We start from the raw sequence: 10129 nt of genomic DNA, 5'->3' as shown, positions 1-10129 counted from the left end.
CGCCCCCGGGACTACGTGAGGCTTGGGTGGGAGGAGGCGGAGGGCGCGTCTTTTAGACTCCTAGCGCTGCACTGGTTTGGGGACTGGTGGCCCTTCTCGGCCCCCGTCGCCACGCCCCGACGTGGGAGCCAGCGGTGGCCGGATCCCTCTCAGGGCCCGTGGTCGCCCTCAGTCAGTGGCCTGATCCCTGGACCGCGACTATGGGCATGGCAGGGCGGCTATGGCTGTTGTTTGAGCCCAGGCGGAGAACGGAAAAGACCTTTAAGATTTATGGTTTTTTGACCAGGCGCGGTGGCTCACACCTGTAATCCCAGCACTTTGGGAGGTCGAGGCAGGCGGATCACCTGAGGTCAGGAATTGGAGACCAGCCTGGCCAACATGGTGACACCCCTCTCTACTAAAAATGCAAAAATTAGCCGGATCTGGTGGCGGGAGCCTGTAATCCCAGCTACTCGGGAGGCTGAGGCAAGAGAATCGCTTGAACCCATGGTCTGTCAAGAGATGGAGGCTACAGTAAGCTGAGATCGCGCCACTGCGCTCCAGTCTGGGAGACAAGAGTGAGACTTCCTGGCTAACTTTTGTGTTTTTAATAGAGACGGGGTTTCACCATGTTGGTCAGGCTAGTCTCGAACTCCTGACCTCAAATGACCCACCTCTGCCGTCCAAAGTGCTAGGATTACAGGTGTGAGCCACCGCGCCTCGACCCAAGGCCCTTAAGTTTAAAGGCCTCATTCTTCAGTCAGGTTTTCCTTGTTCCCACGTGTTCAGCCAATTGTCTTTAAGTTTATGTTTAAGGAGAAACTAACAATGAAAAGGGACTCATTGACAAAGAAAAAGTTGGAATGCAGCCTCTGGTGCTGTTTGAGCGATCCTTCTCCACGGGCCTGGCTGCGTGCTGCTGTGTTCTGGAAAGGCGCGTTGTACCGTGGATGCGGCAGGTTAAGGGTCCTGTACAGGTGCTCTGCCCGCTTTTCCTTTCAGGCTTCTGTATCAGCTGTTTTTCCCCTGTAGAATGTACTCCTGACAGCCATGCCCTAACCCTACCCAATTTGTCTTTACATGTCTGACCATCAAGGCTCTTCTGGGTCATATTTAGTTCATGCTGATATATCCCCTTCCTCCACTCTTAAGTGCTTACTAGTTTTGCTTTGTTCATGTTATGCTGTATTCTGTAAGCCTTTTAAAATTTTTTTTATGGCGGCAGTGGAGAATATTTTGTAATTATGCTTTGTGCTTTTTATCTTCCACTCAATAAATGCTTGGTAAATGTTTGTTTTATTGAGTATATGACCCTATTCTAGCTATATTGTGCTTGAACAAAAAATCTTAACTGCCTTGTAAGTTAACTGCTAAGAATTTGTCAAAAATGCAGAGATAACATCAAGAACTTAAAAAGGTCTCTAAGGGCTTGATGGAAGTCTGTAAATTAACTTCATATGAAAGAGAGTGTAAGAAGTGAAAAAGGTAATGCATGACTAGAGAGCCAGAGTGATAAAGCCAGGGTCTCTTTCTCCAGATCTTTTGTAACAGTGTTATGTGATCTCTTCTAGAAGATCGTTCTGAAAGATAATGCCAACTTGAAACCTAGGAAACCATCTAGTGGGTTTCTGCAGCTTAGGTGGTTCAAAACCTCATCAGCACCTTTGTTTTCTCTGCCTCAGTTTGCTTACAATGATGTTCTTAATAGCTGTAATTGCTGTCTATCTTTGAATACTTAAGCATTTTTTTAGATCACAGGGATATATGTGCATTTTTATTTTACTGAGTGTTAGAATTTTTACTCTACTTTTGTGGGCTCTGGGTTAGCTACTTGGTTGTTTAGTTGTAAAATGATTAGGAAAACCGTGTGTGTGTAGCTACTTGGTTGTTTAGTTGTAAAATGATTAGCTAGGAAAATCGTGTGTGTGTGTGTATGTGTATGTGTGTGTGTGTGTGTATGTGTGTGTGTGTATTTTAAGTTTCTTTTGTCAGAGTACTTAGAGTTTTATTTTATATGGTAATTTTGTCAGTTTACTTTATTCATCACCCCACGTTTATTGAACAGCAAAGTATGAAAGTAATGAGCCCCATAACCAGCCTTCAGAAGAATTACAACTGCTGTATATCCAAACTGTCTTTTCTTTTCTTTTTTTCTTTTTATTTTGAGATGGAGTCCCACTCTGTCACCCAGGCTGGAGTGCAGTGTCACGATCTCGGCTCACTGCAACCTCCGCCACAGGTTCAAGTGATTCTCTTGCCTCAGCCTCCCGAGTAGCTGGGATTACAGGCAACTGCCGCTGCACCTGACTAATTTTTGTAGTTTTAGTAGAGACAGGTTTCACCATCTTGGCCAGGCTGGTTTTGAACTCCTGACCTCGTGATCCACCTGCCTCAGCCTCCCAAAGTGCTGGGATTACAAGCGTGAGCCACCGTGCCCGGATGAACTTTCAAGAAGAAGTTTGTGCATCAATTTTCAAAAAATTATGATATCGAAAGATAGCTGTGTCTTACATTTGGAAAGATACAAAAACTGAACATACTGGCAGGCAGTATTGCTTGGTCTCAGTGGATTTATGGAGATAAATAGATACAGAAAGTTATTTCTAAATAAGACCAAAATATCCTTTTCTTAAGCAGTGACAGGTAAAGAGATTCTCTTGGTTAACCTTGAATTGTGTTGCCCTTGATTGAGAGTTTTATGGCAGGGATGGTAGTGGTGATAAACTTGTTTGAAATTTGTCCACTTACAGTAACCTTTGTGGTAGCTGTCACAGACAACTTCATCCTCACAGACCTTGAAATTACTATAAAACTAACAGAACAGAGGAGAAACAAAGGACCTGAATAATTGGATGCTTAGAAAATTGTTCTGTGTTTTCATAACCGATGAAAAAGAACAGTGTTAGAAGCACTTAAACATTTTATGTAAGGAACACTGCCTGAGTTTATATTGCAATTTTTTTTTTTTTTTTTTTTGAGACGGAGTCTCGCTCTGTCGCCCAGGCTGGAGTGCAGTGGCCGGATCTCAGCTCACTGCAAGCTCCGCCTCCTGGGTTTACGCCATTCTCCTGCCTCAGCCTCCCGAGTAGCTGGGACTACAGGCGCCCGCCACATCGCCCGGCTAATTTTTTGTATTTTTTAGTAGAGACGGGGTTTCACCATGTTAGCCAGGATGGTCTCGATCTCCTGACCTCGTGATCCACCCGTCTCGGCCTCCCAAAGTGCTGGGATTACAGGCTTGAGCCACCGCGCCCGGCCTGCAATTTTTAAGTATCATTCACTGTTTAAAAACTGGCATATTGTAAGTCACATTTTAAAGACAAATAGAAAACTTATATTTTCAAGATGGATATAAAGCTTAACCTTATCAAAATTACAAAATTTAAAGCCTATGATTGAAAAATGTTAATGCGTAGATTTAAATATTGGTCATCACTTTAGATGTCTTTCAAAATAGATTGTCTCTTAAATATTTAACTGAACAAACTTTGAACATGTTGTAGAGTTTGTGCTCAAGGTGAAGTTTCCTGGGGTGATGGTTAGTTTATAATATGGATAACAAAAACTTCTTATTTTAAGAAATTTGGAAAATTTTTAGGCAAAACTAGAAAATATTACTGATAATTCTACCACTCAGAATGTACCACTATCAGAATTTTGTATCTTTCCAGTCCTCTGCTCATCTCTTTTCTCCTACGTTTGTATGTGTTCCCTCTCCCTTACAAAATCAGATTTTTTTTTGTAATCTGGTTTTTCACTCAACAATATTGTAGATCCGTGTCATAAGTTACTCCTCTACAGTGCCTTCAGTTATTGTGTGCATTGTGTTGGATGACTGTACTATCAAGTCAGTCATGTTTCTTGGTACTGAATATATAGGGGTGTGTGTGTGTGTGTTTTTGTGTGTATATGTGTGTTTTTCTGTCTTAACTAATGTTTTAGACCTCAATAGGTAGAGCTAAATCCTTAAAACCTTCCAAGTGGTGGCTTTCAGTTCTCATTACTGAATTGCTTTCTAGAGATGGAACAAATTATATTGTATGGAAACTCTTTTTCTGAGATGAAGCCTTGCTGTTGTCATCTAGGCTGGAGTGCAATGGTGTGAACTTGGCTCACTGCAACCTCCATCTCCCAGGCTCAAGCAATTCTCCTGCCTCAGCCTCCCAAGTAGCTGGGATTACAGGCACCTGCCACCATTCCTGGCTAATTTTTGTATTTTTAGTAGAGACCGGGTTTCACCATGTTGTCCAGGCAGGTCTCGAACTCCTGACCTCAGGTGATCTGCCCGCCTCGGCCTCCCAAAGTGCTGGGATTACAAGCATGAGCCACCACACCTGGACTTTTTTTCTTCTTGGTACCAGCTTTTATTTATCAGATTGGTAAAAATGTTAGAAAGTGTGCAATGAAATGGGCATTCTCACAGTCGTGGCAGAAAGTATAATTATCTTTGACTTTCTAGAAAGTAGTTTGGCTTTCTAGAAACTTGTCTGAACTCTCCCTGTTTAGGCAGGATGAATTCTGACTACCCCAAGGTGGCCAGCCTTGTCCCTGTGATTCCAGATCTCCTAGAAAGAGAGGTCTAGTCTCAGGGAAAACCCAGATTTGCTTGGCTTAGCCCACCTGACAGCTAATCACTTGGAAATGGGGTGGGCTGATACAGTCCTTTGGTCAGGTTTGTGTTGAGAGAGAGGTGGGAAGATGGGATGGAGGTAGCAAAACTGGCCTCAATGGAACTATGTAAGTTAATATAGAATGGCAAAGGGATGTTTCTTCCAAGGAAGAAATTCTAGGGAAGCAAGGAAAGTGGAAGGGAAGGCAGCAGTTCTCAAAGTTTTGGGGTCAGGATTCCTTTATACTCTTAAAAATATATTGAGGACCCAAGGAGCTTTGGTGTATGTAGGGTATATCAGTTGGTATTTATCACTAGAAATTAAATCAGGAATATTTATTCTTTAAAAGCTCACCATATATTAAAAATGCTTTTATGAAAAAATTTCTAAGCCCACAGCAGTATATTTTTTGAAAATTTCTTTGATGTTTGGTATGTCATTTGTGTCTGCATCAATTTGTTGTGTGATATTTGCTTGAAAAAATGTGAACAAAGGCCAATCTCATACAGCTAGCCATTTTAGATCATTGTGGATATTTCTTTTTTCTTCGAGATGGGGTCTTGCCCTGTCGCCCAGCCTGGAATGCAGTGGTGTGATCACGGCTCACTGCAGCCTCAGTCTCTGGGGACTCAGGTGATCCTCCCACCTCAGCCTCCAGAGTAGTTGAGACTACAGGTGTGTACCACTACACCTGGCTAATTTTTTGTAGAGACAGGATTTTGCCATGTTGTCTTGGCTTCTTTTTTGATACTCTATCAAAACTTGTTTTTTCTTGAACTTTGGATCTTTTTTTACCCTGGCATGATATTATAACATTATGCACTGGTCATTTTGAAAATAATGGTTCACTGAGATCTTCTATATGTTGATACATTTGATTATACAGTATCAAAATACATTCATCAATATCACCATCAACCTCAGAATACTTTTGGAAAGCGATGGTAGATATAAGTTTTCTAAAATTCTAATTTTTTGGTCAAAAGCTTGAATTTTATTATTAGCAGTTTTATTTTTGAATTTTATTATGGCCTGTCTGTTGTTTTTCTTGAAATGACAGAATCTCATTTTTTGAGAAAATGTCTCCCAAAACCCAAGTTGAAATAACATTTTTTGTCAGTCATCCTTTGAAGTAAAAATGATATTCCATTAAAGTGGTTAATTCACTTCATGACTTAGTCACACGAGGGTTTTTTCTCAGGCAGTCTGTAGGAATGCTCATGTATACTTCCCGTTTCCTCACTTGAAATATTAAAAAGATATATTCAAGGATTAAGATGTAGTAAAATTTTCACTGCTTCATCATAGACATTCTTTTTATTTTTGAGATAGGGCCTTGTTCTGTCACCCAGGCTGAAGTGCAGTAGCATGATCACAGCTCACTGTAGCCTCAACCTTCTGGGCTCAATCAATCCTCCTGCCTCAGCTTTCCAATTAGCTTGGACTACAGGCATGCAACCACCATGTCCAGCTAATTTTTGTATTTTTTGTAGAGATGGGGTTTTGCCATGTTGGCCAGGCTGATCTCAAACTCTTGACCTCAGGTGATATGACCGCCTTGGCCTTCCAAAGTACTGGAATTATAGGCGTGAGCCACCATGCCCAGCCCACCCTTCCTTTTTAAACCTTTCCCGTGCATAGGGAAGAATACCATGTCTACTAGTAGTTTGGTGTTACTGCCTTTGTTTGTGCTAAAGTACCAGCATTTTTACCCACCATTGTATTCACACACTTACAGCAAATGTCACCATGTTAGTATTCCTGTCAAAATAGTTTGGACCTGAAGGTCTGAGGGCCGCACTTTGGGAACCATTGAAATGGGTACTTAAATGTACTATGTATCATATCTTTTCATCTACAAGGCTTTTAAAAACTTGATTTCAGTTAATTATTTTTTGTAATTTTTTTTTTTTTTTTTTTTGAGACGGAGTCTCGCTCTGTCGCCCAGGCTGGAGTGCAGTGGCCGGATCTCAGCTCACTGCAAGCTCCGCCTCCTGGGTTTACGCCATTCTCCTGCCTCAGCCTCCCGAGTAGCTGGGACTACAGGCGCCCGCCACCTCGCCGGGCTAGTTTTTTTTGTATTTTTTAGTAGAGACGGGGTTTCACTGTGTTAGCCAGGATGGTCTCGATCTCCTGACCTCGTGATCTGCCCGTCTCGGCCTCCCAAAGTGCTGGGATTACAGGCTTGAGCCACCGCGCCCGGCCTGTAATTTTTAAAATATGGTTTTGAGGGGTTTCAGTCCAGAGCAACAACACATATTTTATTTTGCTTATGTTGAAGTTTACTAGACAAATACTAACCTAATAGAAGCAGGTCCTAAATCTAGTTGCAGTTTCTTTAGCCAAAAAAAATAAAAAAATAAAAAAAAAAAAAAACAAACTGAAAATGTAAAAATGGTCCATATGGTGTATTCCCAATGTATGCTGAAGAATTTGAAGAAGAAAATGCAATACTCAGTAACTGGTGCTCTTTAAGAATAGGATTAATTCTGAAGAGTTTCTTTTAGCCTGTAAAGAGATTTGGGACACTGTAAGAGAGGAATGAGAAGAATGAGAATAGTAAACCATTATTGAAGAGATACACTGTTAATGATGTCCTCCTTCAATACAACTTGTTTTTCTTTTTCTTTTCTTTTCTTTCTTTCTTTTTTTTTTTTTTTTCAGACAGAGCCTTGCTCTGTCACCAGGCTGGAGTACAGTGGCATGATCTTAGCTAACTGCAACCTCTGCCTCCCAGGTTCAGGTGATACCCCTACCTCAGCCTCCTAAGTAGATGGGACTACAAGCACCCGCCACCATGCCTGGCTAACTGTTTTTATTTTAGTAGAGACAGGGTTTCATCATGTTGGCCAGGATGGTCTCAATTTCCTGACCCCATGATCCACCCACCTCAGCCTCCCAAAGAGCCAGCATTACAGGCATGAGCCACCGTGCCCAGCCAGCTTGTTTTTTTTTTTAAAAGAACCTTTGGTAAATATTTGGTTTCTGTGGCTTCAGCTGTATTTCAGATTACAGTTTTCAAAGCAGTGTTTCCTAAAGTTGTTTGTGTGAAATTGTTTTACATGACTTGATCCTGGTTCTTCTGAAGCTAATATATAATAATGGATCCTCTTCAATTTATAATAGAAAACAGTACAAAGTAACAGAGTAAATGTTAGTGGGTGAAAGCACATAATGCTTAGTCCATTCGCTTTTTAAAAAATCACATGTAATTGTGTTCTGAAAATATATGTATAGTAATGGCATTTCTTGGTATTACTTGGTTTGTGTGATAGAATAAAATGTTAGAATTTTATGGTGTTTGAATTAGTTATCTATTGCTCTGTAACAAATTTAGCAGCTTAAAACAACAAACATTATCTCACAGTTTCTGTGGGTCAGGATTCTGTGTAGTTTACCTTGGGTTCACTGGCTTGGCCTCTTACTAGGCAGTGAAGGTGTTGGTGGCGGCAGTGATCATCATGAGGCAGGATAGGGAGAGAATCCGTCTCCAAGCTCACTCCTGTAAATGTTGGCAGGATTCACCTCAGGCTGTTGGACTGGGCCTCCGTTTCTAGATGGCTATTGGTCGGAGGCCTTTTACAATACCTTGCCATGTGGGTCTCTCCATAGGGCACCTCATCACATGGCAACTGGCTTCCATCAGAGGGAGCAATGGAAAGAGCAGGAGAAGCGTGACCAAGGCAGGCATCGTAGTCTCCTTGTAGCTTCATCTCAGAAGTGACGTTATTACTTTTGCTGTATTCTCTTTGTTAGAAGTGAGTCACTAGGTTCAGGAGTGGGAATTTTACAAGGATGTGAATGGCAGGAGGTGAGGGTGATCAGGGCCATTTAGAGGCCGCCTGCCAGTGTTGAAGAAAATTGTTGACTTCTATGAGCTGTAGCAGCAGACAGTGCTATGTAAAGAATGGCTGTCTCAAAAGTCCAGCTCCTCACGTGGGTTTACGTGTGTTGTCTTTTTCCCCCATACGTTTTGTTTACATCCATGGTCATCTTACCATTTAATGGTGTGCTTTAATTGCATATTTGGGTTAGTCTGTATGTAAACGTTTAACACAGGTGTCTCTGTGTTAAACAGGAATCCTGTTCATCTTCTTCACCGATATGGTTTGTGGACTCTGATCTGACATCAGTTCTGGAATGTCTAGAAGATACTAAGAACAACAATTCGGTGAAGAAAGAAGCCAAGCTATTTTCTCTTTTCCTCATGAACATGATATTTAGAAATTAAATGTTAAGTGATAATATTATATAAAAGCATGATTAGTAACTATAATCTTAGAGGAATTAAAGTCTAGGTATTTTAAGTCCTCCAAATCTTATGTGCTACCTGGTAAATAAGGTAGTATTTATTATTTCCCACATGTATAACCTTAGTTTAGATTAGGAATTCAGGAATTCTTTTATCCTGAATTCTAACCATTAAGCCAAGCAAGCATTTTGAGTAGAGACTAGTGGTGGGAAGTAGAAAAAAGACCAAGGTAGAAGTGAAGGAAGAGATGGGGAAAGTGACACCAGAACTAGTGGGAAGGAATTGCCTTTTCTTTCATGGGTATGTAAGTCTGCAGTAAAAGTCAAACGTATTCAAATAGAAAGTTTTGTTTTTGTTTTTAGTATATAAAGAAGTATAACTTTCCATGTTGCAAAAATTTTACAAACTTTTTTATTATAAAACTCGTAACCATTGTTGAGAAAATTAGTAAAATACAGAAAAGAAAAAAGAAAACAAATTGAAGTATCCCATAATTTCTCTACCTAATATAGCCACTGTTGACATGATGGCTATTTTCCACCAATATATATATATTTTTTGCTAGTAAAATACATAACCCTTATACATATGTTTAAATAGTTGAGGTCATAATCTCTATAGTTTTATATTCTTTTAAAAAGCATTTATTGTATTTTCCCATGATGTCATAGTCTTTATAGAAAAATAACAATCATTGTTTTCAGTTGACATGATTGTTTACCTAAAAATATCCAAAGGAACCAACTGAGAAAAACAATTTTTAAGATTACTGGTTAAAAGCTCTGTTATAGAAATATCAATAGCCTTCCCTAATATTAACCATAATCACATAGAATATATAGTGGTAGGCCGGGCACGGTGGCTCATGCCTATAATCCCAGTACTTTGGGAGGCTGAGGTGGGCGGATCACGAGGTCAGGAGATCGAGACCATCCTGGCTAACATGGTGAAACCCCGTCTCTACAAAAAAAAAAAAAACAAAAAATTAGCTGTGCGTGCTGGCGGGTGCCTGTAGTCCCAGCTACTTGGGAGGCTGAGGCAGGAGAATGGCATGAACCTGGGAGGTGGAACTTACAGTGAACTGATATCGCGCCACTGCACTCCAGCCTGGGCAACAGAGTGAGACTCCGTCTCAAAAAACAAACAAACAAACAATATTTATATATATATAGTGATAAAGTATTTTTTCAAGTATTGTAAGCAAAAACTAAATACCTAGGAATAAACTTAGATGTGCAGGACTTTTATAAAGGACACGACAAAATTTTGCTGAGTGGAATGAAAGATT

At 40.6% G+C, this 10129-nt stretch overlaps 1 pseudogene; it reads left to right on the top strand.

Moving 5' to 3' along the window:
• Positions 1–597: 597 nt before the first annotated feature.
• LOC117070325 lies at positions 598–9715 on the top strand (annotated as a pseudogene).
• The last annotated feature ends 414 nt before the right edge of the window (positions 9716–10129 follow it).

The sequence above is a fragment of the Trachypithecus francoisi genome, unplaced genomic scaffold (assembly GCF_009764315.1).
Source record: "Trachypithecus francoisi isolate TF-2019V2 unplaced genomic scaffold, Tfra_2.0 Lachesis_group3, whole genome shotgun sequence".
Lineage (NCBI taxonomy): Eukaryota > Metazoa > Chordata > Mammalia > Primates > Cercopithecidae > Trachypithecus > Trachypithecus francoisi.
The sequence above is the reverse complement of the archived record's forward strand: the minus strand, read 5'-3'. Positions and strand labels throughout refer to the sequence as shown.